The sequence below is a fragment of the Oncorhynchus mykiss genome, chromosome 2 (genome assembly GCF_013265735.2).
Source record: "Oncorhynchus mykiss isolate Arlee chromosome 2, USDA_OmykA_1.1, whole genome shotgun sequence".
NCBI classification, from domain to species: Eukaryota; Metazoa; Chordata; class Actinopteri; order Salmoniformes; family Salmonidae; genus Oncorhynchus; species Oncorhynchus mykiss.
This window is the reverse complement of record NC_048566.1, coordinates 12,364,059-12,369,299: the sequence shown is the minus strand read 5'-3', so window position 1 is coordinate 12,369,299 and position 5,241 is coordinate 12,364,059.

The following is a 5,241-nucleotide window of genomic DNA, read 5'->3' as shown; positions in this document are numbered from 1 at the left end:
ATAATCTACTTCTTAATATATAGGTCCATCTATATAATCTACATCTTAATGTATAGGTCCATCTATATAATCTACATCTATATAGGTCCATCTATATAATCTACTTCTTAATATATAGGTCCATCTATATAATCTACTTCTTAATATATAGGTCCATCTATATAATCTACATCTTAATGTATAGGTCCATCTATATAGGTCCATCTATATAATCTACATCTTAATGTATAGGTCCATCTATATAATCTACATCTATATATATAGGTACATCTATATAATCTACATCTATATATATAGGTCCATCTATATAATCTACTTCTTAATATATAGGTCCATCTATATAATCTACATCTATATATATATATAGGTCCATCTATATAATCTACATCTATATATATATATAGGTCCATCTATATAATCTACATCTTAATATATAGGTCCATCTATATAATCTACATCTTAATATATAGGTCCATCTATATAATCTACATCTATATATAGGTCCATCTATATAATCTACATCTATATCTATATATAGGTCCATCTATATAGGTCCATCTATATAATCTACATCTATATAGGTCCATCTATATAATCTACTTCTTAATATATATAGGTCCATCTATATAATCTACATCTTAATATATAGTTCCATCTATATAATCTACATCTTAATATATAGGTCCATCTATATAATCTACTTCTTAATATATAGGTCCATCTACATAATCTACACCTTAATATATAGGTCCATCTATATAATCTACATCTTAATGTATAGGTCCATCTATATAATCTACATCTATATCTATATATAGGTCCATCTATATAATCTACATCTTAATATATAGGTCCATCTATATAATCTACATCTTAATGTATAGGTCCATCTATATAATCTACATCTATATCTATATATAGGTCCATCTATATAATCTATATATATAGGTCCTTAGACAGGGGGCTTTGACGTGGCTCTTGTTAGGCCCAGTCGGTTAGTCAGTAAGAGATCTCATTCTAGCAGCAGGTCCTGTCTCCAACTCCATCCCGCTCAGTGCAGCAGCCCAGTCAGTTAGTCAGTAAGAGATCTCATTCTAGCAGCAGTTCCCGCCTCCAACTCCATCCCGCTCAGTGCAGCAGCTCTGTGTCGGTACAATAAGGCCAGGAGATTTATTATGGAGCGTGTAGCAGCAGCTGGTCTCACCGCACCACGAGATGAGAGAGAGGGAGAGAGGGAGAGAGAGGGGGAGTGAGAGAGAGGGGGAGAGAGGGGGGGAGAGAGGGGGGGAGAGGGGGAGAGGGGGAGATAGAGAGGGGGGAGAGAGGGGAGAGAGGGAGAGAGGGGAGAGAGAGGGGAGAGAGGGAGAGAGAGGGAGAGAGGGAGAAAGGGAGAGAGAGGGGGGGGAGAGGGGAGAGAGAGGGAGAGAGGGAGAAAGGGAGAGAGAGGGGGGGGAGAGGGGAGAGAGGGAGAAAGGGAGAGAGAGGAGGGGAGAGAGGGAGAGGGGAGAGAGGAAGAGAGGGAGAGGAGAGAAGAGAAGAGAAGGGAAGCTAATCTTGTTTACATTCTAATCTGCTATTTCCTCCCTTCAGAAACCTTGAGAGTGGAAAGTCATGTAAAGTGTGTATTACAATAAGTGTAGCAGAAACAGCCCACTGGCAGCAGACTCTGAGGACGGGGCCAGAAGGGCCTGCAGCTAGCAGCAACCCAGACGCAGTGTATTCCACAATGTGTTACCGTGTAACTGGAGCTCAGCTCTGGAGAGATACCACAGGCCCTTGGCCCCATCCGGAGAAAACACCCGAGCGGCTCTCTGCGTCCCCATTGGACAAGAAGGGTGAATATGATCGAACCTAGCACTGTGTGTGTGTGTGTGTGTGTGTGTGTGTGTGTGTGTGTGTGTGTGTGTGTGTGTGTGTGTGTGTGTGTGTGTGTGTGTGTGCACTCCTGTGCATAGGTGGGTCAAGTAGAAAAAGGCGATCGCATATCTAATATGGTTTTTCTGACATTGTACAAAACACACCGTGAGCTGCCCTGCTCTCCATCACTAGTGGCTGGTGACGTCATGTTCTGACGGCTAAGGGACTCGATGGGTTTTACAATGGGACCCGGTCCAGTTCAACTCCATGGACGGGACCCGGTCCAGTTCAACTCCATCGATGGGACCCGGTCCAGTTCAACTCCATGGACGGGACCCGGTCCAGTTCAACTCCATCGATGGGACCCGGTCCAGTTCAACTCCATCGATGGGACCCGGTCCAGTTCAACTCCATGGACGGGACCCGGTCCAGTTCAACTCCATCGATGGGACCCGGTCCAGTTCAACTCCATGGACGGGACCCGGTCCAGTTCAACTCCATCGATGGGACCCGGTCCAGTTCAACTCCATCGATGGGACCCGGTCCAGTTCAACTCCATGGACGGGACCCGGTCCAGTTCAACTCCATGGACGGGACCCGGTCCAGTTCAACTCCATCGATGGGACCCGGTCCAGTTCAACTCCATGGACGGGACCCGGTCCAGTTCAACTCCATGGACGGGACCCGGTCCAGTTCAACTCCATCGATGGGACCCGGTCCAGTTCAACTCCATCGACGGGACCCGGTCCAGTTCAACTCCATCGATGGGACCCGGTCCATTTCAACTCCATCGACGGGACCCGGTCCAGTTCAACTCCATCGATGGGACCCGGTCCAGTTCAACTCCATCGATGGGACCCGGTCCAGTTCAACTCCATCGACGGGACCCGGTCCAGTTCAACTCCATCGACGGGACACATTGCTGAACACACTGTTGAACACACTGTTGAACACACTGCTGAACACACTGTTGAACACACTGCTGAACACACTGTTGAACACACTGCTGAACACACTGTTGAACACACTGCTGAACACACTGCTGAACACACTGCTGAACACACTGTTGAACATACTGCTGAACACACCGTTGAACATACTGCTGAACACACTGCTGAACACACTGCTGAACACACTGCTGAACACACTGCTGAACACACTGTTGAACATACTGCTGAACACACCGTTGAACATACTGCTGAACACACTGCTGAACATACTGCTGAACACACCGTTGAACATACTGCTGAACACACTGCTGAACACACTGTTGAACACACTGTTGAACACACTGCTGAACACACTGTTGAACACACTGCTGAACACACTGTTGAACACACTGCTGAACACACTGTTGAACACACTGCTGAACACACTGCTGAACACACTGCTGAACACACTGTTGAACTCACTGCTGAACACACTGTTGAACACACTGTTGAACATACTGCTGAACACACTGTTGAACTCACTGCTGAACACACTGTTGAACTCACTGCTGAACACACTGTTGAACATACTGCTGAACACACTGTTGAACTCACTGCTGAACTCACTGCTGAACACACTGTTGAACATACTGCTGAACACACTGTTGAACTCACTGCTGAACACACTGTTGAACTCACTGCTGAACACACTGTTGAACATACTGCTGAACACACTGTTGAACTCACTGCTGAACACACTGTTGAACACACTGTTGAACTCACTGCTGAACACACTGCTGAACACACTGTTGAAACACACTGCTGAACACACTGCTGAACACACTGTTGAACTCACTGCTGAACACACTGTTGAACACACTGCTGAACACACTGTTGAACACACTGCTGAACACACTGCTGAACACACTGCTGAACACACTGTTGAACACACTGCTGAACTCACTGTTGAACACACTGCTGAACACACTGCTGAACACACTGTTGAACACACTGTTGAACACACTGCTGAACACACTGCTGAACACACTGCTGAACATACTGCTGAACACACTGTGGAACACACTGCTGAACACACTGTTGAACACATTGCTGAACACACTGTTGAGCACATTGCTGAACACACTGTTGAACACATTGCTGAACACACTGTTGAACACATTGCGGAACACACTGTTGAACACACTGTTGAACACACTGCTGAACACACTGTTGAGCACATTGCTGAACACACTGTTGAACACATTGCTGAACACACTGTTGAACACATTGCTGAACACACTGTTGAACACACTGTTGAGCACATTGCTGAACACACTGTGGAACACATTGCTGAACACACTGTTGAAATACACTGTTGAACACATTGCTGAACACACTGTGGAACACATTGCTGAACATACTGCTGAACACACTGTTGAACACATTGCTGAACACACTGCTGAACACACTGTTGAAATACACTGTTGAACACACTGTTGAACACACTGTTGAACACACTGCTGAACACACTGCTGAACACACTGCTGAACACACTGCTGGACACACTGTTGAACACACTGAGAGACTCAGAGGAGGTACCTAGCCCTACCCAGCAGGAGAGACTCAGAGGAGGTAGGTAGCCCTACCAGCAGGAGAGACTCAGAGGAGGTAGCTAGCCCTACCCAGCAGGAGAGACTCAGAGGAGGTAGCTAGCCCTACCCAGCAGGAGAGACTCAGATGAGGTAGCTAGCCCTACCCAGCAGCAGAGACTCAGAGGAGGTAGCTAGCCCTACCCAGCAGCAGAGACTCAGAGGAGGTAGCTAGCCCTACCCAGCAGCAGAGACTCAGAGGTGGTAGCTAGCCCTACCCAGCAGGAGAGACTCAGAGGAGGTAGCTAGCCCTACCAGCAGGAGAGACTCAGAGGAGGTAGCTAGCCCTACCCAGCAGGAGAGACTCAGAGGAGGTAGCTAGCCCTACCAGCAGGAGAGTCTCAGAGGAGGTAGCTAGCCCTACCAGCAGGAGAGTCTCAGAGGAGGCAGCTAGCCCTACCAGCAGGAGAGACTCAGAGGAGGTAGCTAGCCCTACCAGCAGGAGAGACTCAGAGGATGTAGGTAGCCCTACCAGCAGGAGAGACTCAGAGGAGGTAGCTAGCCCTACCAGCAGGAGAGATTCAGAGGAGGTAGCTATCCCTACCCAGCAACAGAGACTCAGAGGAGGTAGCTAGCCCTACCCAGCAGCAGAGACTCAGAGGAGGTAACTAGCCCTACCCAGCAGCAGAGACTCAGAGGAGGTAGCTAGCCCTACCAGCAGGAGAGACTCAGAGGAGGTAGCTAGCCCTACCAGCAGAGAGACAGAGGAGGTAGCTAGCCCTACCCAGCAGGAGAGACTAAGAGGAGGTAGCTAGCCCTACCAACAGTGTCAGACTAGGTTCCTGTAGAGAGACAGCTTTCTGCAG